This window comes from Dendropsophus ebraccatus, chromosome 11 (genome assembly GCF_027789765.1).
Source record: "Dendropsophus ebraccatus isolate aDenEbr1 chromosome 11, aDenEbr1.pat, whole genome shotgun sequence".
NCBI lineage: Eukaryota > Metazoa > Chordata > Amphibia > Anura > Hylidae > Dendropsophus > Dendropsophus ebraccatus.
In genome coordinates, this window is record NC_091464.1 from 75,085,063 (window position 1) to 75,111,895 (window position 26,833).

Consider the following 26,833-nt stretch of genomic DNA (forward strand, 5'->3'; position numbering starts at 1 on the left):
CAGCTAGTTCTAGTTACGCCCCTGCTAACAGGCCTGCGCCTCTGCTGTGACCTGTGTAACCACGGGTGACTATATCACTTTAACATAACAGCAGCACTATATATTTACTTTTACAACATTATGGACCCCAATTTGGCAGTGGAATTAAAAAAAAAAAAAAGTTTAAAAAGAGGTTCAAAAAAGGACTGCGCAACCAGGATCCCCGCACCGACACTGGTCTGTTAATAGCGAAGTACCTGATGGTTCATTTGCTTTAAAGGGGTTATCCAGCGCTACAAAAACGTGGCCACTTTCCCCCTAGTGTTGTCTCCAGTTTGGGTGGGGTTTTGAAACTCAGTTCCATTGAAGTAAATGGAGCTTAATTGCAAACTGCACCTGACCTGGAGACAACAGTAGGGGGAAAAGTGGCCATGTTTTTGTAGCGCTGGATAACCCCTTTAAGCTGTGTAATAGGTGGTGTAAATCAGTGTCAATATAGGAGACAACTCAAGGCCTCTAATACTCTGTTTAGTTCCATCCACACCTAAAACACTTGCAATTGCAACATATGAACAATACAAAACAGTATAAAAACAATATAAACATATGCAAGGCAAGTGTATATAGTGTCCATATGTAGTGTAGAAATATGACACTTATATGAAGGAGGGAGGATGAGTGAGGGATGCAATACACCTGTATATAGCATTAAATGTATCACTTACCTTTCATGCATTGTGAATATATGTGATACCCCATACAATAGGGTTAATATGTCTCTATTGTCCCCTGTTTTGCACTCATCCTTGTGCAGACACGATTTTCATTCCAGGACTGAATTTCGTGGTGACTTATTAATATTTTCATTAAAAAGAATGGAAGCTTTTGTGAGAACAAGCGATTTTCCACTACACTGGAATATATTACTGCAAATATACAATTCTCATGGGATACTGGTTAAAAATGTTGGCCAGCCTCTTCAGTGTTTGTCTTCTCCCTTATCATATTTGTTCATTTTGTCTGTGCTGGAAACATGAAATTTGCACTGAACAAATACAAGTAAAATTGTTGCTTTCTATAGAAATAATATTGAAAAGAGCGGCGCCATTATAAATCTGGTTTATGCGAGGAAATAAAAGCTGCAAGGGCAAAGATTGGATACAAAATAAAACACACAAGGGTAGACATGACATTTCTCACTCATTTCCATCCTAACCAAATCACAAAACCACTTTCTGGGGAGCATTCGGCTGAAAATTATTTATTGGACAGTAATGGTTATTGCCTTTTATAGATGTCTTAGAATATTCGCCAAACCGATTCCAAAAATTCTGGCAGCTTTATGTTTTCTGAGCGGGAGCCATATAGCAAGTGATATGGATGGCGCCTCCTAGAGGAAGAAACACTGTTAGGATCCCACCAGCTGGACTCTATAAAGAAGAAATGGAGCACAGTATATAGCTGACTTATGCTGCGTTTACACGTAATGATAATTGGCCCGATCGTACGATTAACAATGTCGGAGTAACGATTTTTTTTTCATAACGAGCAGCGTTTAGACGGTACGATATATCGTACAGAAAATTCGTTGTGCGATCGTTTTGCGAACGCTTAAGCCTATCTCACACATTGGTTAAATCGTCGAACGACTGTTCACACGGAACGATTTGCGAATTTTTTGCGAACGACGAACGACGATTTGATAACATGTTGAAAGATCAAAATGTGCGATGGATCGTTCGTCGTATGATCGTTCGCTGCGTTTACACGTGCGATTATCGTTCGAATTCGATCGTTATCGCGCAAATTCGTACGATAATCGTTACGTGTAAATGCACCATTAGCATAGCAGAGTATTGCTGCCGTCATTGATTGCACTGTTCACTTTTGCACCTGGCTTTCAGGTATGACAGATAACATTGACTTAATGGGGTCCCCATTTTAGCGTTCATATAAACTGGTGTCAGGAAGTTATATAAATTTATAAATTACTTCTATTAAAAAATTGCAAGCCTTCCAGTACTTACCAGATGCTGTATGTGCTGCAGGAAATGTATTGTATTGTATATTCCTTCCAGTCTGACACAGTGCTCCCTGCTGTCACCTCTGTCCATGTCAGGAACTGTCCAGAGCAGGAAAGGTTATCTATGAGGATTTGCTACTGCTCTGGACAGTTCCTGACATGGACAGAGGAGGCAGCAGAGAGCACTGTTTCAGAGTGGAAAAATACACCACTTCCTGCAGGGCATACAGCAACTGATAAGTACTGGAAGACATGAGATTTTTTAATAGAGGTAATTTACAAATCTGTATAACATTTTGACACCAGTTGGTTAAAAAAGAAAAATTCTCTGGAACTCTCCTATTCATGTCCGTCAAGGCATGCAACACTCTCAAATTTGTAATGGAGATGGTGAATAAAGCACCCTATTCCTACAGATTCTTAGGAGAACCCACTGTACTGTCTGCACTGCCAGACATCACTAGTGTTAAGTATATACAATGGGGTAGAGGCATAAATGTGACAGATCACAGAGCCATATAGTTGTTTGTACACAGGGCTGTAGAACAAGTAGACAGAGTAGGAACATGAAACTGGGTGAAGCATGAAACAGATTGCTTTTATGTTACATCTTTTAGTATGAGACAAAGCTATATGTTGGAAGGAATTTACCAATATGTACTTACAATGTATACCTACAGTATATTACAGTAGCATGCTTTAGTCAGATTATTCAGCATTTGAATACCAACTGTTGAAGGAGTTGGATGCAGCCCTAAGGCTACATGGAAAACATGGAGACAACCTATGTATTCATATTTTCCCAGACTTCCTAGAGCTGCATCCAGTGTCGGACTGGGGTACCTTGGTCTCACCAGAGGAAAAGATCCCGGCAGCCCACCAATAAAGAACCAGTGAGAAATTACATGTCAGTCAGTGGTACTACAGGTCCTGAGCTGGGGGGCCCACCGGAGGATTCTCCAATCCTTCGGTGGGCCAGTCCGACACTGGCTGCATCCAACTTCTTGAGCCACCGGTATTTAAATGGACATGAGACATGAGCATTCAGTCAGCTTTTAATGATATTGTGGTGACCACTGGGAAGGAGATGTTATCAGTGGTATGATACAGCTCAGCCAGAGATGGTAATGTTGTGATGCCAGTGCTAGTCTAGCACACAGGTGTGATGTTAGTACCTGCTTTGTAGAGTGGCTGACTGTATCCCCCTGAAATGGTCGGTGATCTGCCAGGTTGTAGTGGGTCCCTTGGGCTCTTGTCATGGTAGTCCTAAGTGGCCATTGACCCATCCGGACTATCGTTACCGCCACCCACAGAAGTATGTACTTGTGTAGTACTTGTGCTCTGCCGAAACATTAGAGAAATACTTGGAGGTGAGAGAGATACTTGTACCCGTGTTTAGACTAATGTCTGACCACCTTCTGCCCTACAGTGTCGAGTTACTTGTCCTACTAAGGTGATACAAGCCCCAGCCTTGGTTACCTGGGTGAAGCTAAGTGTCCAAGACTTCCCGGTTTTACTTGCACTGCGAGACAGAATAAGTAGACCTTCTGATAGCTTTGTTCTATCTAGGCTAGTTCCTCTTGTGTTGTAGGATACTGCCCTGCACTTTTTTGGACGGGTTCACAGCGTGGGTCAGGATTATCCCTGACTCTTCTCCCTTGGTAGTGTCTAGCACTGCATAGTAGATAGAGTGGATAGACTAGAGAAACTGAGTGTCTCTGGTTGTTTCTGCATACACGTGTTTGTTAACTAATTCACTAACACACCAAAGGGAGTTGGGCCATTGTCCACCGACTTTTTCATCTGTTGGTTTGCTGTATCCCCCTACTGTTGTTTATATAGTTATGGTCCATATGAAATGCAATTGTGGGCTGCTGATCTAACTTGATGGTGACCCTGATGCCCTTCTGCCATGTTAGATCTACTATTGCATCCCAGATAAGTCCCAGATAAGATTGTACACTGCAATACAATAGCATTGCAGAGTACCGTGCAGGCAATCAAATGATTCCTTGTGCAAGACACCTGGAAGAACTAAAAAAGTGTAATAAAAAAGTTTTAAATCTATTTAAAAATCCTCAGCATTGTTGCTTTTTCCGGTCAAACACCAAAATGACAGTGCCAATGTTGCACAGGTTGATTCACGATACGTTTCTGCTCAAGCATCCAGGATGGCACGTTGTATCTTCTCTTTGTATATTCCATATGGTAACCATCCATTCACATTTATTTTGTTTGTATCATTGTAGCACACGTTGCATTGTATTGGCATCCATCTTTAGTTTCCATGGCAACATGTATGTATCTACAATAACGCCAGAGAAACGACAAGGCAATGAAACAGAAACTAGGCTTCACATCTGAGTAACACTCGGTTTCCATGGTTACTTCGATAAACTTTTTTTTTTTTTTTTTTTTTTTTTTTAGAAACAAATGTTTGGGTTTCTAGGTGTAAATGTCTCGGGCAGGCAAAGGGCGGCTGTGGATCCTGCAGCGTATAAATCACCTAAATGTAAGTAATTTCGAATAAATGTAACTCTGTGGAAATTACCGGCCCGTCACATGCTATAATTTATGGATTTTAGACCAGTTTATCCAGGAATTCATAGTAAAACCTATGGGAGGATTTTTTTTATGGCCATAAAGTATGCAAGTCTGTGGGAATCACAGTGCAAACATGCTGAAAAAGCAATGGTAATGTAACGCATAGGGCGAGGACCTGCTCTTCTATACAGAGGCAAAGGGAAGGGTGGGCAGGGGGTGTCACCTGACCTAGAAAAGTGGGAGAGTTAGGGTTAGGGGAGGGGGGGCACCAGCTTTCCTTGATACTCAGCCCCTCTGACAGATTTTTGAAGCCAAAGCCAGGGATGGATCTGAAAAGAAGAGAAATCTCAATCTTTCTTTTATGACCTGTTCTCTTTTTATAGTCCGTTTCTGGCTTTACCTTGAGCACACTCGGCTTCGTCCTAACCCAAGCGTACAGAATTGGATTACCAGTGGCCAAAGAAGTTGGATGCAGCCCTAGGAAGTCCTGAAAAACAAAATGTTTTTCAGGCAGCCTTAAGGCTGAATCCATCCTTAGGGCTGCCCCTGTGCACAATTTTTATTGCAGCCCAAAATAAAAAACACTGCTTTGCTGGATGCCATCTTTTTTTTCAAGGATATGGTGCTTTATACGTCATTGGCTGGGGAGTGCAATGCATTATACCTCAGTGGGGTGGGGCGCGATGTATTAAGGGGGCCCAGTGCATTATGCAGTGTATTATGCCTCTTTAAGAGGAGGCGCAGTGCATGATGCCACATTGGGGGGCACAGTGCATTATAACTAAATGAGGGGACACAGTGTATATTAAATTAAACTGAGGGGGGTATAGTTTAGTATGTATAAGTTTGGTGTTGCCAAACCTAGTCTTTGCACTGGGTGCAGAAAAAGGCTAGCTACAAGCTTGATACTCTGCCTTGTTACTTTACTTCACTTTAAAGAGGATTTACCATCAGGTACACTCTCTTTAAAATTACACATGGATCAAACAGCGCCAGCACAGGGAAGCCGGTGCCGCAGTCCTATTTTTGAACTATGGCGCGATTCCCACGTGAATACAGTGGTGCCGTACACGGGAATCTTGACGCGGTTCAAACGGCGTCCCTGTTCTGGCGCCATTTGATTTATGTGTAATTTTAAAGAAAGTGTACCTGATGGTACATCCTCTTTAAGTCCCCTTCTCCGCTCCAGACCAGCCATGTCCTTTCTATGAGATTTCTTATGGTTTGTTATAAGCAGCTATGCAATTTTTTATTCCTACCATGATTTTTTTTTCCAGATCGAATCTCTTTATCAACATTCCAATAAGACCCAGGTGACCTACTTTCAGATCTTTCTGCAGTTTGATCCCATACAGTACATGAATCATGTTTCCCATGATTTTATTGGCCTGGGCAGCAGCCACCTGGCACTGGTTACTAAAGTTTACTGTCCACCACTACCCCTCTTCTGTGCAGTTACCGAGCGCTCTGTTATCTAGCACATAAGTGCACATCTTATCCACCGTCATAAGTTGCCATGTCTCAGTGAAAGCCTCCATCCTCCCCACATCTCTCGGTAGTGTGATATTATCCTCCTCTGTGTTATTACCTTACAGGGCTTAGTATCATCTGCAAATATTGAAATTCTATTCTGTTAGCCAAACGTATACCATGTATAAATACCAGCATACCTTGATAGGAAATAATAATAATAGGGAAGTGTGTTGGGAACATTCGGATGGAAATCAGATTGTCTTCTTCATCAACAAGGGTGGAAACACCCAAATGTATGTGAGCTGAATGAAAGTCATCATATCTACATTGTATGGTTGTAAATAGTAATAGGTCAATCTAGATTTGAATTGAGGCTGGTAAATGTTCCCTTCCCAATAATGTATTGTGTGGCTGGGCATATAGATACTGCTAATGTCACAGCATATCCCATATGTATGATGCATATGGCGGCTATGTTGGAGCGGTGTATTTCTTATAGTTAACAGAACAGGCAGATGGGACATTGGAGCTTTTGTTGGAAAATGGTCACTTCGATGTCGGAAATATCTTAAAAGCACTAAGGATTCATTCACATATGTCCAGCGACTCCAGAAGGGATTGCCATATTCAAAAAGACTTATGCGTTATGCCAGGAACCCCATAAGTTGAAATGCAGCATGTCACCAGATCTATGGGTACATTTTGATGATTAAACTATATCTGTAAGTGCATAAATAATATTCCTTGTATATATTTTTTTTTAATTCCACATTTGTTTCTCTGTATTTTTCTTTGCTGCCCTTATAAAGATGATGTTGAGGACTTCCAGATCCGGCGCGTATGGGATGGCAGCAGTGTGAGTGAGCTCCTCCACCCTTCACTCATAATATCGCTTCCCACTCTGACTCCTGACATTACCGGCCCTGCCGGACCACATCTCTGACTTCTCTAAGTGCCGAGGAGTCGGAGGCACCACTTCATTAAGCGGGGAACCAGTTATACACCTCCCCATAAGCCCTCCTTCATTTACCTCACAGCTCTGTCACAGGGACACCTAAGATGGCGCCGACACGAGGTGCTGCTGCTGAGGCACACACAGAGGAAACACATACCTCACAAACCCCAGTGCCGGACCTCTGTGACACCATAATACCAGGACTAAATATGTCTTGCAAGGCACTGGCAATTCAAGTGTCCAAGATGATATTAAATGACATAAAATCCTCTCTTGAGGCCACTATAGTTTCCTCCCTAGCAACCACAGGGAGATATAGCAACACACACCTCACAGATTACTGAACTTCAGGAGAGAGTCAGCCTGTAAGAAGATGAAATACATTCTACAAAAATAAAACTACAACAGAATATGAATGTCACAGCTTCATTGCAAACAAAGACTGATGATCTAGAGAACCGCTCTAGGCGCAACAATTTACGTATTATAGGTTTACCTGAATCCATTCCAGCCATGCAATTACATGCTATATGTTCTCTAGAAATTCCCCAAGCCTGGGGTATCCCCGGTCACATTACTGTGGAAAGAGCTCCCCGTGTGGGACCCCCACCAGCGAAACAAAAGCAAGATGCAAATAAACCCAGACAAGTGATTGTCAAGTATCTGAGTTATAATGATAAAAACAACATTTTACAAAGCTTTAAAAAATCTACAGTTGATGTTGCAATTCGTGGCCACAAAATCCTCATGTTTAATGACTACTCCGCAGCAGTGGTTCAAAAACGTAAAGCTTTCGCACACATTTGCTCGACATTGGTAAAAAATCAAATACGATTTGCTCTTCTTTATCCTGCCATACTGAAAGTTTTCAAATCGGATGGTTCAGCCTCTCTTTACAGTTCTCCTGAGGAAGCCATTTCTTCCCTTAAAGATGTAAAGGGTCTCACTCCACCTATTCAAGACAAGCACAAGAGACGACGTTTGGATGGCCCTACTGACACGGTACAAAAAATGGAATGATTATGAACTCCATCTCTATTCTGTTGGACGCTATGCTGCTCATTAAAACTGAGTATTTTTTCTCTATTTAGCCCTATATATGTTGACTAACTACTATATTAGGGACACCTTGTTACTACATTATTGTTTTCTTTAGTCTAGGTAGTAATGCATTTGGTGGTGTGTGTGTGTAAGTATGTATTTATGTATGTATATATGTATATGTGTGTGTGTGCATGTATATGTATGTATATGTATAATTCCACCTTGTATGGTTTTAGGTTTAATTTTAACTTTCATTTTAATATATACTCATTTAGTGGAGCGGAGGTTGATGTGACCTCTCCATCAGTTATTTCTTTCTCTTTATTTCTTCTCCATAATGCGGAGTTTGCGAATGCTCCGAACATTGGACAATAAGAAAAAAGTGAAGTCCACATCTCACTTTATTCGCTTAGTTTATATTGTTAACTGTTTTATTCTTAGGTATATCACCTTGAGTTTTTCTGAATATGCTACATGCTATCATCTTTTTCTGCCTGAAAGGGTTACCCACTATGTTATTGTGCTTCCAGGGTCTCTTCTTAACACCTCCTCTTCTATTAATATTTTATGAAATTAATCACTTGGAATGTTAAGGGATTACGTTCCCCATCTAAGAGGACTTCTATACTGAAACACCTTAAGAGACTTAGGGCCGATATAGTATTATTGCAAGAAACACATTTAACTGAATCGGATTATTTCAGACTCAAACGTTTTTGGGTGGGTGCTGTTTATAGTTCACCAGCTATTAACCGTAAAGGCGGGGTAGTTATTCTTACACATAAAAATTTAGCCTGTACGGTATTATCTCAATATCAAGATGATGAAGGCAGGATATGTCATCTTCTTATTGACACTCCAGCGGGCAAATATAGCATATATAACGTTTATGGTCCCAACACTCAGAGACCTGATTTTTTAAAAAAATTGGAAACCCTCATTCTGCAAGATGACAATAATCTTAAAATAGTTGGTGGAGACCTAAATACTGTTCTTAATACAACTGAAGATAGAAAAAGAACTAAGACCCCTACTGTATATACTTCATCAGATAATATTTTATCCAACTTCCTTAATTCTACCTCCCTATCTGATTCTTGGCGTCATCTACACCCAGATGGTAGAGAATACTCTTTTTACTCTCACTCCCAAACGGCCTGGTCAAGAATAGACTACTGTTTAGTGTCACCGGACTCTCTTGGCAGAGTAGAAGACTCTGAAATTCATGATATAGTAATTTTGGATCACTCCCCTGTTAGTTTACAATTAAGAGACATTTTTCAGAAGGGATCCGATATTATTTGGAGATTTCCTTCTCATTTAGCTAATGATGAATCATTTATCAAACTATTTAAAAAATGGTGGTCAGACTTCTATTCTAACTATGCTGAACATACACAATCCCCAATACTTTTCTGGGAGACTGCAAAAGCAGTTCTAAGGGGCCAAATAATTTCTTATGTGGCTGCCCAGAAACGTGAGGCAAGTAAAAACTATCTTCAACTTTCCCAAGATCTGCGCTCTACATACACTCTTTTCCTGTCTTCCCCTACAGATGACAATAAATCTAAATGGACAGCAGCTAGACAAGCTTTCGAAATTGCACAGGAAAAACTCAATGCTATATATAGAGATCAATACATATCCCGTTTATTCCGCTATGGTAATAGATCAGGGAAAATGTTAGCTAACCTTGCTAAAGGACGTAGACCTACTACACATATCCCTGCTCTCAAAGATACAGCGGGTAATGTACAAAAAGATCCTAAAGTCATATCACAACTTTTACAACAATTTTACCGCTCACTATATTCCAAAGATAGGCTTGATTTAGCTGCTGGTAAGAACTTTCTAGAGTCATTAACTCTACCGTCTCTTGATACCCCTTCTTTTGATTCTCTCAACGCCCCAGTCACATTGGAGAAAATTACTGCCACTATCTCTACACTTAAAAATAACAAAGTTCCAGGCCCTGACAGCTATAGTGCGGAATTTTATAAATCTATGTCTTCTGTCATCTCCCCCACTCTTCTTTCTACTTTCCAAACTATTCTGACTGACCATCACATGCTCCCCTCGGGAGATACTTCATATATCAAAATACTACATAAACAGGGGAAGGATCCGACATCTCCTAATTCATACAGGCCAATCTCTTTAATAAATGTAGACCTAAAATTGTTGGCAAAGATTATGACCAATAGATTGGCAGACATCCTACCATCACTAATAGGCAGCCATCAAGTTGGCTTTATAAAAGGACGTTCTGGTGTCACTAATATAAGAACGGTACTAGCGGCCCAATCTGGTGTCCAATCTGGGGGTCGTTCCAGCCACTCTCCAGGTCTGTTGGCAACTGACGCCGAAAAGGCTTTTGATAATATCAGCTGGGAGTGGCTGGACATGACCTTAACAAAATTTGGTATCACAGGTCAATTCAAAGATTTTATTTCCACAATATACACATCTCCGAAAGCTAGAATTCATACCAAGGGTTTCCTTTCAGATAGCTTTCCCTTACAGAAAGGTACCAGACAGGGTTGCCCCCTATCCCCTCTATTGTTCAATTTGGCAATGGAGCCTCTTGCTAGATATCTTATTTCTTCTGACTTTTTCTCAGGCATACGGGTTGGTTCCCAAGTCATCAAAGTTACATGCTTTGCTGATGATACTTTAATATATTTAGATAACCCAGATCTACATGTTCCGGCAGTATTAGATGCCTTAAAATTTTGGTTCCTTCTCTGGGTATGGAATCAATATACATAAAAGTCAACTTCTTTACCTAACTCCACATAAGAGGTCTACTTCGGGTCCTGTGGGGGTCTCCATTGCTAAATCCTATATTACTTATCTTGGAATCCAGATTGGCAGAACTCCCTCCACACTATATTCCCTGAACTATCGCCCTATAATTAAGAGAATAAAACAAGATCTCCAGAGATGGGAATCTCTACCATTGTCAATTCTAGGCCGTACCCACTTAATCAAAATGATGTGTTTTGGAAAACTGTTATATCCAATGCAAACAATACCCCTTTTACTCAAACATTCTGACGTTTCCCTACTCCAATCATATTTCACTAAATTTATTTGGCAAAGAGACCTTGTATTGCCTATTCCACTCTCTGTCTCCCTACTTCTAAAGGTGGCGCTCAATGCCCAGATATTAGATTATATAATTTAGCCGCTCTCTTTCGCCATGCTAAAGATTGGATTATGGACACGTCATATTTCTCCAATATTTTAATTGAGAAAGCTTTAGCAGAACCTTGGCCTTTACCCACCCTGCTACATGCTAAATTACCAGAACTCCCCCCAGAAATTAAGAGAAGTGTTATCTTTAAAGACACCATTGCCACATGGAAGGCGATACGAAAATTATATGGTTTACCCTTTTGCCTATCGAAAAGATTTCCTCTGTGGCATTCACCACTTTACCCACCTGACTCAGACAAATTGGACTACTCAGAGTGGCAGAGTGCACATGTTTCTTCTGTTGGGGATCTGCTGGATACTAATTCCAGCACTTTCTTATCATGGGATATCGTCAGAACACAATTTAAATTGTCTTCATTTCATTTACCTCAATACGATTCTATAATTGAATTTCTTACTTCCAGAGTGCGGGACATAGCAGAACACCACCGGTTCATAATTCTTTATCACATACATATGGAGAACTTAGATCACGCTCTCAAAAGAATTTATCTAGACAAATTTTTTAAAAAAAAATGGTCCTCCGTAATTTTTTCAGAGGATCTGACCCAACAAATATTGAGAGGATCTCAACTAGTGCATTCTGCCACTCCCAATGTGGTTCTACGTGAAATACATTTCCGCTTTATACACAAGGCTAAATATGCCTTTAATATTCAATTTTTCCAACTCCCACACTGCTCACATAAACAGTTGTCCGAAATGTTCACTTCCTAAAGCAGACTTGTTTCATTGTGCCTGGGCCTGCACGCGAGTGCAGGAATTTTGGGACTCTGTGCGGCTCTATCTTTTGTCCACTTGGGGCCATGCCATACCATCTTTTTCATTTTATTGATATAGACTCTACTACTCCCTCTCCTAAATTACTTACTTCTAAAGGAATTCATTTAACTCTATTAGTTTCCCTGAAATGTTTATTAAGACACTGGATACTGGATACTCTACCAGACATTTCTGAGGTAATCTCCGCTCTGAAGGAGATCTTTCATTGGGAACTTTTGGATGTATTGCGCACCAAAGAAAAATCAACAAAAACATTTATGTCCAAATGGACACAATTTCTAATTCATGATTTTACTATAGAAGAGAGAGACTCTGTCATTAATCAATTTAAGGACACTGATTGGTATTGCATGGCCGCCCAAAAGGGAACTCTGGGAGCACTCCAAATATCTTAAGCTTTTCCCTTTCTCTGTTAAAGACAATTCTCTCCATTCTATTGGTAGCATATTTGAATATCTGACATCTATACCATGTTTTAAGGTGATATTATAGGTTACTGTTTTTCTACCTATGTTTTTGGTAAGACTACGTTATATTGTATATGATAATATGTCTTTTAAGGTTATTACAAAGGCTCATTGTATCTGTATGATATTGTAAACATACAATCCTTTGTTGCCTGTGAGCGACTTTCTTTTTGAATATGTAATGAATTTTCAATATGTATGTTCAAATATTACATAAGCCACTAATAAAATATTGTTAAAAAAAAATAATAATAAAGATGATGTTTTTGCTAACTTTATATGAGCCCATTGCAATGCATGGCTGGATAAATACTGGTGGCCCACCACAGCCAGGTCAAACAGTCAGGTATTCTTTGATATAAAGGAAATACTTAGAGGTCTATAATTGTGGAGGTCCTTGTGCAGTTGCGGTACAACGGGAAATGACCTAGGGGGTCTGGTTTATTGCAGGGTCAGCTGGTACAGTGGTGTGGTAGCTGAGTGGGTCTAGGTTCTCTTGGGTACTTGTCACGGTAGCCTGGAGTGGTATACGACCCACCCTGGACAGTTTGGGGCCCCACCCGCAGAGAAAGGTTTAACCCAAGTGTAGGTGTGTATAAGTGCAGGTGCGCAAGGATAGGCCAGAGTCCAATACTTTGAAAATAAAACAGTTTACTTGAAGAAGCTTAGTGCAATACAGATATACTTGACAAAAATACAGTTTGGTGCCATAAACAATACTTGAGGTTACTCAGGTGCTTATGGTTGAGGTAGAAATCAGATGCTTGTGAGAGAAAGTTAAGCAGAAGAGAGAGGAGAGGAGAGAGCGTGCCTGAAGGGCCTTGTCCAATTTAGTACTGTACTCTGCCTGGAACAGTTTGAACTGAAGAGAATATAGAGACTGACTGAGAGAATAAGGGCCTTGTGTAAACTCCTTCAGCTGGGAATTTCTATAGACGCACCTCCTGCTTCTTGCTGTGTTTCCTTTGAGACGTACCTCCTGCTCCTTGCAGTGTTTGAGAAGAAAAGACTGGTCCCTTAGCAAAGACGCTCGTGTTCCTGGCATGGACTTGTGTGGCGTCTCTACTCCTTGTACTTTTCAGCACTGCATAGTGGCTGTGGCTTGCATACAGACAGGGCCAGTTTTAGACTACATGTGGCCCTGGGCAAAGTTGAAGGTGGGGCCCCAAATGTTGAAATATTATAGCAACAATTTAAGGTCCCCATACACTTTAATCAGTGGTACCCGCTGCTCGTGACAGGTTCGGGTATTACATGGTCTGATACTCTGGATAAGTTAGCACCAATATAGCAGATCTTGCTTACAGATTACTATGCAGCAAGGGCTGCATGGACATCACTAGCAATGTCCGTGCAGCCCTTGCTGTATATAGTAGATAATAAAGCTATTACTTAAAGGGGTTATCCAGTGCTACAAAAACATGGCCACTTTCTTTAAAAGACAACACGACTCTTGTCTCCAGTTCAGGTGCAGTTTGCAATTAAGCTCCATTCACTTTAATGGAACTGAGCAGAAAACCCCGCCCAAGTTGGAGACAAGAGTGGGGCTGTCTCTGGAAGAAAGTGGCCATGATACTGATCACATTCCCCGGTGTCCTCAGACCTTGTCTGTGTGATACCCTGCTCAGCACAGCTGCAGCTCACACTTCTGGTCCTGTTTTTGAAGTGAGTGGCCACTCACTATTACATGTAGCGATGTGTAGCTGTCAGCTGAGGATTGGCTCTTTAGCTGATTGTTGTCAGCGGAATCGGCCTGATTCAGACAATTATTATTAGGGCTCTTAGTCACAGTCAGTCAGTTCAGAAGGTTACATGGATTGCTGCTGGTGTCGTAAAAGACTGACACACAAAAACTATTTATATGCATTGTTTAAAAAATATATATCACTATATCAGGACCAAATGTACTGTAACTGAAGAAACCGCACACATGTAAAGACCAATAATATCACCTCTCCATGACCAACGCATAATGACCCTAAAACACACTATATATACAGACTAATATTACCCCTATAGAGTGACTGCCACATAATGACTCACTGTATATATGCAGTATATACAGACCAATATTACCACCGTAGAGGGACTACCGCACAAAACCCCAAAAACACACTTGATACAGACCAATATTACCGCCACAGAGTGACCGCCACATAATGACTCTATACACACTATATACAGACCAATATAACTGCCATAGAGTGACCTCTGCATAATGACTCTATATACACTATATACAGACCAATATTACTGTAATGGTGCGTTTACACGTAACGATTATCGTGCGAATTTGCATGATAACGATCAAATTCGAACGATAATGGTACGTGTAAACGCAGCGAACGATCAAACGACGAACGAGAAATCGTTCATTTTGATCTTTGAACATGTTATCAAATCGTCATTTGTTGTTCGCAAAAAATACGCAGATCGTTCCGTGTGAACAGTCGTTCGCCAATTTAACCAATGTGTGAGATAGGCTTAAGCGATCGCAAAATGAATTTTCCGTACGATATATCGTACCATATAAACGCTGATCGTTATGAAAAAAAAATCGTTACTCCGACATCGTTAATCATACGATCGGGCCAATTATCGTTTCGTGTAAACGCACCATTATCATCAGCTATTCATAGGAGCTGCAGCCAATCACTGGTCTCAGCGGTCACGTGCAGCAATTACATTGTACTAATGAGACCAGAGAATGGCTGCAGCTCCTATGCAGTTGAGAGTACAAACACATCCGCAACATCCGCAGCATCCGTATCCGCATCCGTAGTGGATTTTATGCTGTGAGTTCACAGTGAAATCCGCTGCGGATACCTGCCCATTTACTTCAATAGGATGACATACAGTGGGATTGTCATCCAACTGCGAATATGTCAAAGTCAGTGCCATTAACCCCCGCGGCCTGGATACCTGCTACGCCGCAGCACACCGATTGGCTGAGCGCCGGGAGACGCTGGGAGCCCTTGAAGCAAGCCAGAGCGGGGACCCAGTAAAGTATGTTCCTGGCCTGCAGGGGTTAATGGCACTGACCTTGACATACTTGCAGCGGGATGACAATCCCGCTGTGAGTATGTCATCCCATTGAATTGAATGGGCAGGATCTGCAGCGGATTTCGCAGCGTAGAATCTGCTGCAGATATGGTATGTGTGTTAGTACCCTAAGGGCCAGTTCACACTGAACAAGATCGTCAGAATCCCGCCGTGCTCAGTGTGCTGCTGTAAGTGAATGGAGAGGGCGCGCACTCGTCCGCTGCCGCAGCTCTCCGCTCGAAGAACTAACATGTTCATTCTTCGAGCGGAGAGGAGAGGGAGCGGACGAGCGTGCGCTCTCCCATTCACTCAAAGCAGGACACTGAGCACGGCGGGATTCCGTGGCAGAGAGCTCCGCCGCAGAATTGTGCCGTGTTTGCTCAGTGTGAACTGGCCCTAAGGGTATGTTTACACTGAGTAAATTAGGCAAAATTCTCCGCTAAGGAATCCTGCCTGCCTCAGTGTGCCATAACCCATCTTTGTAAGGGCTTGTGCGCCTCCCCATCCACCAATCTTCACTTAAAGAATTGACAAGCCAATTATTCAACCGGAGAGCAGCGGCAGCGGAGGCGCACAAGCCCTCACATAGATGGACTATGGCACACTGAGGCAAGCAGGATTCTGCCTAATTTAGTGTGAACATACCCTTATGGTGACTTCACCTGAACACTTCTGCCACTGCTCAGACATCTGTGGCATTATATAATATAGACACATACACTAACACATCCATGGAAACACATTATACAAATCCAAACCATCCAGTCCATACAGCATACACCTGACATGTAACACATACTATACTACATTAGGCACTAAACCTGAAGACGCCCCATCTTGGGGAGCGTGGTTTCGGCCACATACATTTCTCTACATTTAGAAACATTTCCTGAATCACATTTTTCCTGTTCTTTAACTGCTTAAAACATAAACAAACTTCCACGTTAAACAATGATTAGAGCCGTCTGCAAATTGTCTGAAGGAATTTGTAGATTGGTTGGTAATACCACCAGACGTGAACAATTCAACTATAACCCCCCCCCCCCCCCCCCCCCCCCCCCCCCCCGCCCTCCTCCTCCTCCTCCTCCTCCTCCTCCTCAAAAAGACACCAGATTTACTGGCAAGTCTAAATGGGAGGTGGGAGACTAAAAAAAAAAATAAAACATAAAAAAAAGTTGTTTTTCCACCCTGCTCCCTGGTGCTGCCCCCCCTGCAAGGTGCTGCCCTGGGCACTGGACCACGGGTGCCTAGTGGTAAATATGGCCCTGATCCCCCTATGGTAGCAGAAGCATGCTGGGTTTAGTGGTGCATACCCCTATGGCAGCAGAAGCATGCTGGGTGTAGTGGTGCATCCCCCTATGGCAGAAGCAGGATGTGAGACAGCCTGTAGACTTCACCCCCAGGAGGAGGATGGAGCTCACACAGTACAGGACAGAGGTCAGGCGTGCAGTAAGAGGAACTGGAGGGAGGGGGAGGGGAGGGAGCTATATACACGGAGCACACACCGGGAGCCCAGCAACCTGCAGACCCCTGATAGCAGCCATTAGCGGTAGCCAGGGATCACTGGCAAACGCTGCTGAACGCTGTCTGTGAGCTCCTGCCTGTGACACACACTGTAACAGTGGTAGGGGGCCCCTGGGGGATGGAGGCCCTGAGCAATTGCCCTGTCCCCCCCCCCCCCCCAACGTCGGCCCGGCATACAGAAAATTGATAACTTGCTTGCCTGGGTCCCTGACATGGGACCTGGCCTAAGCCAGGCCCTGGCTTAACTTCAGCAGAGACTTGGTTCTTGTTGCTTTCTGACACACTAACTGTAGACAGACTAGACTAACTCCTCCCACCAGGAGCTAACTCTTTCCTACAGGGGTCTGACTAAACCGTGCTGTGATTGGTGGGTCTGTGTGTGTAAAAAGAAAGGAGACAGTGGTTAGGATAAAAACTGGAGGGAAAGCACCTGCACCTGTAAGTGGACAAAACAACACACATGACATGAAAACAGTTAATCCTTTATTCTCCTCCAGCTGTGCTTCACATACTTCATACAAGACAGAGCAGCACCTAGTGGGAAAAACACTTACTACAGTGAATACTGTGTGAACCCGTGGGAGTTACCTTACTCAGGTACAATAAGGGGCCCATACTGGGCCACTACCCAATTGCCTCTTTTAACTGTTCTGTTATTCGGCTCAGTTACTATCACATTTAGTCATTGCCAGCCATTGTTCTCTGAATAGTAAAGGGGTACTCCAGAACTTTGACAGCCCACTTAGCCAATCACTGACAGAGACAGGTCAGCTCCGCAGCCAGTGATTGGTGGAGTGGGTTGTAAGTTCTAGACAAAAGATTGTCTTGGGAGTGGTAGCAGTAGCCAGCGGGCAACCTGAAAGCCAGCAAAGGGGCACTGGGGGAGCATGATGAGGTAATAATAGGGTGTTTATTATGTTTATATAATGGTATCATTATAAAAAAAAGTTTTAATGTGCCGTAGATACCATGAATGACATTTTTAAACCATAAACAATGTCAGAAAAAGAAGAGAAATTGGTTTCCCAACGCCTACGCTCCCCTATTACCTTTCATGATAGCAGTAATTTTCCGAGGCAATCATATATAATAATAAGACACTGAAGCCAATGTGCCGGGAATATGCTAGAAATATACTACTATCAAAGACAGAACGAAACCAGACTGCAATTCCCAATATTATGTAGTTTGTATTAAATAAAACTAGATAGAGGCAGTAGGGCTGGCCTCTCCTGGGCTGGGCTCAAAAAGGAGGTGGGGCAATCCAGGAGATGGGTGGAGCCAGAAAGTATAGCTTATAGTAGATTCACACAGCATAATAAATCGCAAACAAACTTCAAAATACATAAAAAAAAGGCTCCCAAAATGCATGGTTGAGTTGAGGTGAAGAAGAGTAAACAATGTGTGACCAGAATTCACCTACTACCCTCCAGTGTAATGGGGCCCATAACCGTCACCAGATCAGTTTGACGATTGCTGTGGGGTTTGATGTCCTAATTATATAAAAGCCAGTGAAGCCATTGTGACCATGCCAAAAAGAACGCATATAATAGCTAGGTGGGTCAGGTAAGCCCACTTTGAGAATAAATCAGACTTTCTGAAGAGTTGCTAGTGGACTAGAGGTCACTGAACTCTACTGAGAGCTGACTTGACTGGGATAGGACTGGGACTGCACTCTATACTGGGATTGGATGATACACTGCATGGCTGGATGCACTTTTATTGCCACTAGTAAGGTACAAGCATTTGGGGTCTAGAGACTGCTAGAGAGACTGCTACACAGATCATCACAGCTAGAGACTGCTGGAAGGACGGCTGTGGAGAGCTGTTATACAGTTTGCTAAGATGTCTAATATTCAACTCCCTGTGGTGCAAAGTAGGCTAACCAAGATCTGGTGGGTAACCACCACAGGGACCTGTGTGTCTTTCCGGGCACTTGGTACATCTACAGCCCACCACTGTGCATCCTGTGCTGGTAAAGGGAGGCTCTTCCTAAGCACATATTTTGTGAGAGCCAAGATGTGGGCAGACTCTGAAAGGACCTCTGACAATGGTCCTCATTGTGGTCTCACACAATACAAGAGTAGATTGACGCAAAAAGTTTAGATATAGGGTGAAATGATTGTGTCCTACGTTGCTAAGGTCTCCACCCATAACAACTACATGAGTCACGCCGATACGTCTCAGTGAGCCCCTTCATCCTTCAATGGCTTTTGAGTCTTTCGATGATGACAAGACACAGATACCCTCTATCCTAGACCTTACATTACGTGTGTAATAGGTGATATATGTGGCTTTCTATACAAGCCTGAGATGATGGGAACTTACCAACAATTGTCAACTGCTAAGTGACAGCTCTGTCCTATGTGTATTCCATGGTTAATGTACTGTATGATTAAGATGAGTACACTGATTTGGGAAAAAACCTACGTAAATGTCAAACCCCTGAGCTTTATCATTGCCAAACAGTGAGTGTTGTTTCTGAGCTTTCGCTGGGCTGAGGCAGTGGTCAAAAATGCTCATTTTATTATATGTCTAGTATAAAAATGACGACGGTTTAGAGGAAACCCCCTTTATATAATAAATGAGGTATACACATGCATATGGGTCTGATAGCAGTTCAATACCTTGTAATAAAGATGGGATAACCAACAGTTGTAGTATATTTGAAAATGTTACAAAAATTTTTAGTTTTTAATTTTTAACTCTTTTTCAGCTCTTTTTAGCTCTTTTTTAAAGTAAATGACAGACTGGTACATAGGAGGACAGGACCGCAAGGGCCCACAGTCTTTAAAGGGAGGAGACAGTAGGTATGGTGAGCAGCTGGTCACAGTGTGGTGAGATGGCAGCAGGGTGATTGTAGTTTGTAGCCTAGTCTAAAGGGATAACTTGTTTTTCAAGGTGTTGATGGTGGGTGAGTTCAAGTAAATGGGGGAAGCTCATGAGAAATCTTGGAGAAGGCCAAGGAGAGAGTCCAGACAGAGGTCTTGTGAGGTTTCTAGACTGTGTGAGGATCAGGTTAGAGATGTATGGAGGGTATAGGTCAAGGAGGGCCTTGTAAGTCATTGGTAATACTTTAAACTGAATTTACGGCAACAGCCAGCCTGTAAAAGGATCAGCAGAGGAGGAGTGAGGGGAGAGGTGGATTGGTTGGGCAGCAGAGTTAAGGGGGTTATCTGGGGAGCAGAAAAGGTAGTCCCTGTTCTGCTCTTTGGCATTACACTTCGTCCATCTGGCCATCTTGGTTGGAAGGCTTGGTTGATAACTTCTGTGATCAGAGGGGGCCAGAAGTATGTTGCAGGTGAAGTTTAATAGTTGCTCGATGTTATTAATATTGCGGCGACATTGGGCAGCTATTGGACATGTGTGAGAGCAGACCTTTTCTGCTCTGTGAATGGGTTGGAGGTGAACAGGTCATTGAGGGATTGGAGGTTGCGGGAGGGACAGTAACCGAATATCAGGTAAGGGATATACGGAAGGGACAGGTTGTGGATGGCCTTGTATGTCATGGTCAACAATTTAAAATAAATTTGTTGGGCAATGGGGAGCCAGTGAAGGGATTGGCAAAGGCAGAGCGAGGGGAGAGGTGGATTCATTGGGCAGCAGAGTTAATGATAGACTGAAGGGGAGCAAGGGTGTTAGATGAAAGGCCAGAGAGGAGGATGTTACAGTAGTTTAAGCAGGAGATTATGATGGCATTTTCTTAAGTCATAGTTGGTGCTTTCTTCCAAAAATAGCACCATGATTGTCAGTGGATTTTGTTTGGTATGGATCCAGATTTTGTATGATGGATCCAGATTTGGTACAATGCAAGTCTACGTCTGGTCTGGTGCCGAGAGGCTGTTTGATGCCTCTTCGTAATATTTGTCAAGACAATAAGCTACCTGAGAGCCTAAACCTAAGGAACCCAGCGTACTTCTCCACAATATTGGACCCAGTTTTAATGTTAAGTAATGAGTTTCATCTGGAGCCCAATGATAGATCTCTAAGGTATTTGCAAACTTGCTCTGAAATTATATTACAAATGGTGGCAATTTTCAATCCTTTATTGGAAATCGTGTCTAATGACACAAAAAAGGAAAATCTTAGAAGTCTCTTTCTTCTCTTGTTGTTGAGAGCAGGGAAATCCTGACTAAATCATCACATGGACGCCCTGTATAATAAAAATCCCTTGGGTCTAGTAAATCCCAAGGAGTTTCATGTGAAAGAAGCTTATAAGTACTGTATACCTGTATAAAATATACATAAAATCAAACACTGAAAATAATCTAGGAGCCTTAAAGTGTCACTGTTGTTTTTTTTTCTCTTTTTTTTGCAGAAATTAATAGTACAGGCGATTTTAAGAAACTTTGTAATTGGGTTTATTCGGCAAATATGCCATTATCTGCATTCAAAAAGCCTTGCCCCCAAGAAGCACTGCCTTGCCCCATTCTAGAAGCTGCTTTTCTCACCCACTGGATGGTACAATTTGCTTCTCTACTTGTGTCTAACTCTATACAGGATATGATGTAAAATGAAAAGGATTTCCTTACCTATAGACAATTGATGTGATCACACTCTCATTAATTTATTGAATGAGTGCCAGTCTCCAAATAACACAAGCAACATGAATGGGGGATCATTGTCCTAGTGTAGCTAAAAAATAAAGCAGGGGTTGTCTAGGCAGAATAAAAAAAAAAAGGTTGGGCAGCAGGGGTTAGTGCAAATATAATAAACAAGTGCCCCTCATCTGTCCTGGTCCAGCACTGCTGCTGCGTTCCCACACCCTGTCTCCTGCTGGTTTCCTGTATCTCCTGGTTCCGGTGATGTCACAGCCCCAAAGGAAGTGCCTGATCAGCCAATAGGCGAGTGAGGGGGACACCACTGCAACCAGCAACCACTTATTGGGCGAGTACTTACTGTGGAGTCGTGAAGTCACAGAAAATGAGAATCAGAGAAAACAAGCTGCCTCGGTTTTTTTTTGTTTTTGTTTTTATTTTGCCCCAACAACCCCTTTAAATGAAAATTATCTTATATTTGTGCCTACAGATCCTATGTGTTTCTCCTTGGTAACAGACTGCAAACAAACCTTTTATCCTCAAATCTTACATATTAGTCAAAACTTAGGTTACAGATGAGAGTGAGAGTTTTACATGATCAGACTATCTAAAGAGTATGTTTTTAAAAAAAAAAACTTTGACATCTCACAGAGACATGGCAAAAGTTTTGAGGTCTGAACGCATTCTCTCCCGGCTCTGTGTTATGTGACCTGTATGTCTATGGGGCCGTCCGGGTCAGACGGACATAGAGAGGGCGAAGAACACACCACAATACAGTTGTCTCTCCACTCATTTTTTCTGATCAGTCACGGTCTGAACACTCACACCCTGACTGATGAAAACTATTAACATGTCTAATGCCAGGTACGCTTTTAGGTTTGTTTGTAGTCTGTTACCATGGACACACTGTATTGCCTAGGAACTGTACACACAACACAATTGGAGATTATCATAAACTGCTTTAACATTCATTTTACTTCCATTTAATCAATTCACAAAAACATGTGACTAATCTTTAACTTGTGATATCTTAAGTCATCAATATGAAGCAATCAGTGCATATCAGGATTATTGCTGTAGCATTAGGATGTGTGTTGTCCTACCAATCTGTCTTCTTTCTTACAGGGTAATGTTTTGGGCAATGCTGCTCAGGTAAGTGGTAAATATAAGAAAAAAAATATAATTATCTTCCTCACTACCCCGCTGCCACCCTTCTAATGAAACCCTGGTCCTGTGCACCACTTTCAGGGTTGGGGTCCAATGCCCATTGCAGCCACTGATAGACTGAGCAAGAAAGTCTTTGGGCTAACCAACCCTGAACCTAGAAATGCTGTACAGTTGTTCTGGGGTTTCAATGAGAATGGTGGTGGTGGAGGAGCAGAGAAGGTAAGTATACTTTTTGTTTGTTTTTTAATAAAAAAAAATTAAATTTAAATTAATAAAAAAAATAAAATAAACATGGACACCCCCTTTACTTCTATTTTTACTCTTATGTTTATGTTTTAATTTATATTATACTCAATATCTAAACATTTCTTTTATCATCTCAGAATTTCACCAAAATTATTTGGAATAAACTGGGGAAGCACATTCATAGGTCATTCATCAACCTTGTACCAGACTGGTACTTTTCTATATTTTTTCATTTTTCATACACAAGGAAAGTCCAACCCGTTCTATAAGTTTTAAAGTTCTGACTGTTTTCCGAGAATAATGTGTGGGGGATATGAATTAGAGGATGACTCATTTTTACTCATATATATAAAAGGGTCTTTAGCTCTTTGGGGCTGACCTTTTGTGTCACTTCTTACAAAAGAAACAGGAGGATGTAGATTGAAAGCCTTGCAAAGTAGCAAACTAACCACAAAGACCTGGTGTAACAGTGCCAGGCAGGAGGGAGTAAAGGAAGTATGTGGTCTACAAGCACTGACACTACTTAATGCCGCATCTGAAGACGTCTTGGTAAGTATCAGTTGTTTTTATCAATGAGGAACAGAGCTGTTCAGGAAATGAGATCTGTTGTCTGGAAAGAGGTTGTTAGACTTATTTTGTTACCTATGTGTGTTGTTTCTTACCGTGCAACACTTAGGGTCTTCTTATTTTTATCTCCGGTTTCCAAGAAGTTCCAAGAACATACCATGAAGTTAGAAGCCAGTTTATTTATACTTATACAAACTTTAGATCTTACATAATTGTGAAGCCATAAATAGTAAACCAATAAGGTCAGGTTAATATTACATCGGTGTACTCCTTGTGTTCAAGAAATATTGGTGGGTCCATATAATTTTTGAGCCCTAGATGTATACAGTCCTAAATAGTTCTATTTCGAAATGGAACTCCAAACTTAAAGTTGTTTTTACGGTGATTTTAGCCTAAAACATATATGTCCTATCATACCTGTGGGTATCAAAACCATTGAAATCCCCATAAATTGCTGGATTGGGGTCTTAGTCTCCTTCACCTCCAGCTTGAAGGAGTTTGAGTAGAGTGGTGGTCAAATACTGCTCCATCCAAAGACTATGGCGCTTAAAGGGTTATTCTCAGCTAATATAGGTAAACTTGTTGGACTCATCAAGTTAGATGATATCTTTGAAAACATATTTGTTTAGCAAACTTGTCTTCTTTTTCTGATATATCGCTCTTTCTCCTATTTGATGACAGCTCGTTGCCTAGGTTAAAGTGGTGTTAAGTATGGGTTCCTGGTGAATGTATAGCTATAACGTAGATGTATAAAGATATAAGGAGAGATTTATCAAACTGGTGTAAAGTGAAACTGGCTCAGTTTCCCCAAGTAACCAATCAGATCCCACCTTTCATTTTCCAAAGAATCTGTCAAGAATAAAAAGTGGAATCTGATTGGTTGCGAGGGGCAACTGAGCCAGTTCTACACTTCTCCCCTTTGAAAAATCTCCCCCATAGCGTATATAAATGTTTATTATAGCTATACACCAGCCAGACCACTGTTTTTACAGCAGAATGGTGGTGAGTTGATGAGCCCTTCAAGTTTACCAATATTAGTTGAAATAGAAAAAAACATTTTAAAAGGCAGCTGTGCAGTCTGACCCCTACTGGTCCAGTGCATATCCATTGTACTTCTACCCAAAATACAAAGGGTGAGATTTATCAAACTGGTGTAAAGGAGAATTGGCTCAGTTGCCCCTAGCAACCAATCAGATTCCACCCTTCATTTTTAAAAGAATCTGTTAGGAATGTAAAGTGGGATCTCATTGGTTGCCAGGGGCAACTGAGCCAATTTTCCTTTACACCAGTTTGATAAATCTCCCCCATAGAGTCAGTTGGTTTCTGTTATTAGTTTTGGTCAGATGTTCATGCTTCCCTGGTGACAAAGTTGGGACAGTGTAGAAATGTACAGATAATAAATCAGGACAGGGATACAAGTAATACTAGTGCTGGATTCCCATTCATATCTAGTGTATAAATAAAGTGCTACAAATGTTTAACGCTGAAACATCCTTTAAAAAAAAAAAAAAAAATATATATATATATATATATATATATATATATATATAAATATATCTATATATATATATATATATATATTCAAATGTATTTGCAAATATGCTAATTTGGTATTCTATTACACTTGTAAGAGTTGTATAATGCAGGATAGAAAAGAAAGAAAGAAAGAGAGAGAAAGAAAGATAGATAGATAGATAGATAGATAGATAGATAGATAGATAGATAGATAGATATCAGAAAATACTCTGCAGCACTCCAACGTATGTGGAAAAAACGTGGAAGAATTTATTCCATGACAAGATAATTCACAGCAAACAAGGTGAAAAAAGCATGACGTTTCGCCATTTTCAAGTGCGTAAGGCCGAAACGTCATGCTTTTTTCACCTTGTTTGCTGTGAACTATCTTTTCATGGAATAAATTCTTCCACGTTTTTTCCACATACGTTGGAGTGCTGCAGAGTATTTTCTGATAGCTGACTTTGGTCCTTGGTCTGGGACCCATCTGCTGGCACTCGCTCTCTTATTGGTGCTGCTTATATTACTACAGATAGATAGATAGATAGATAGATAGGAGATAGATAGGAGGAGATAGATAGATAGGAGATAGATAGGTAGATAGATAGATAGATAGATAGATAGATAGATAGATAGATAGATAGATAGGAGATAGATAGATAGATAGATAGGAGATAGATAGATAGATAGATAGATAGATAGATAGATAGATAGATGATAGATAGGAGATAGATAGATAGATAGATAGATAGATAGATAGATAGATAGATAGATAGATGATAGATAGATAGATAGATAGATAGATAGATAGATAGATAGATGATAGGAGATAGATAGATAGATAGATAGATAGATAGATAGATAGATAGATAGATAGATAGGAGATAGATAGATAGATAGATAGATAGATAGATAGATAGATGATAGATAGGAGATAGATAGATAGATAGATAGATAGATAGATAGATAGATAGATAGATAGATAGATATGAAATGCATTCATATATATGTGTACAGAGGAAACAGAATGAAAGGCAATAGATAGAGGGATCAGATATCTAGACTCTACAATACAGTAATAAGTTGAAGTATTGAGCGATATTATGCTGTACATCTTAGTTTCCCACTACTATTGGGAGCAATAAGGGCATGCTGGGTGTTGTAGTTCCCCATCAGCTGGAACGCCCACAGAGACACAGATAAAGGCATGCTTACCCTTGCTGCCCCATTTACAGGATACTTGACATATGATTATACAACCATGACCTATGTGGCCACGGTGGTGGAGTTTCCAAAGTGTCATCGATACGAAAAGGGATTCTTATCATTCCTCTAAATGGTGTTCTGTAAAAGTTCGGGGGCAAAAAAAAATATCTGTATGAGCAATGTACTTAAAATCCCCTGGGCTGTGATTTGCATAGACAGCTTGGTGTAGTGTGGGAGTAGTGAGAGCTTTTCCCCCTTACCTGATGATACAGATGGCCTTTCTGCTTCCCAACAGCAGCCCTGACGTAATGGAGTGAGCGAGGCGAAGGAGTACTAGATAAAGTGCACACATACAGAGGAAGTCTATGTCACACTTACCACTTCCTCTATCAGCTTAACACGTCTTATGACATTCACACTCACTGCTGTCTATTACCAAGGACAGAGCCTCCCTCCTTTACGTATTCTCCTGGTTATTAGTCTATCAATTATATTATACTCTTACTTAAAGGGACTCTGTCAGCTCTGCATCAGGCTCTGA

The 26,833-nt window shown here is 41.3% G+C and overlaps 1 long non-coding RNA gene across 2 annotated transcripts; it reads right to left on the minus strand.

The window, feature by feature from the left end:
* Positions 1–1,251: 1,251 nt before the first annotated feature.
* Positions 1,252–26,607, minus strand: LOC138767751 (uncharacterized). 2 transcript variants are annotated; one of them, XR_011358845.1, is made up of 3 exons: positions 26,553–26,607; positions 26,302–26,430; positions 1,252–1,369 (listed from the first exon to the last, which is right to left on the minus strand). It is a non-coding gene; the product is annotated as an uncharacterized lncRNA (long non-coding RNA). The 2 variants fall into 2 exon arrangements; XR_011358844.1 differs by lacking the exon at positions 1,252–1,369 and adding an exon at positions 7,693–7,926.
* Between the last annotated feature and the right edge of the window lie 226 nt (positions 26,608–26,833).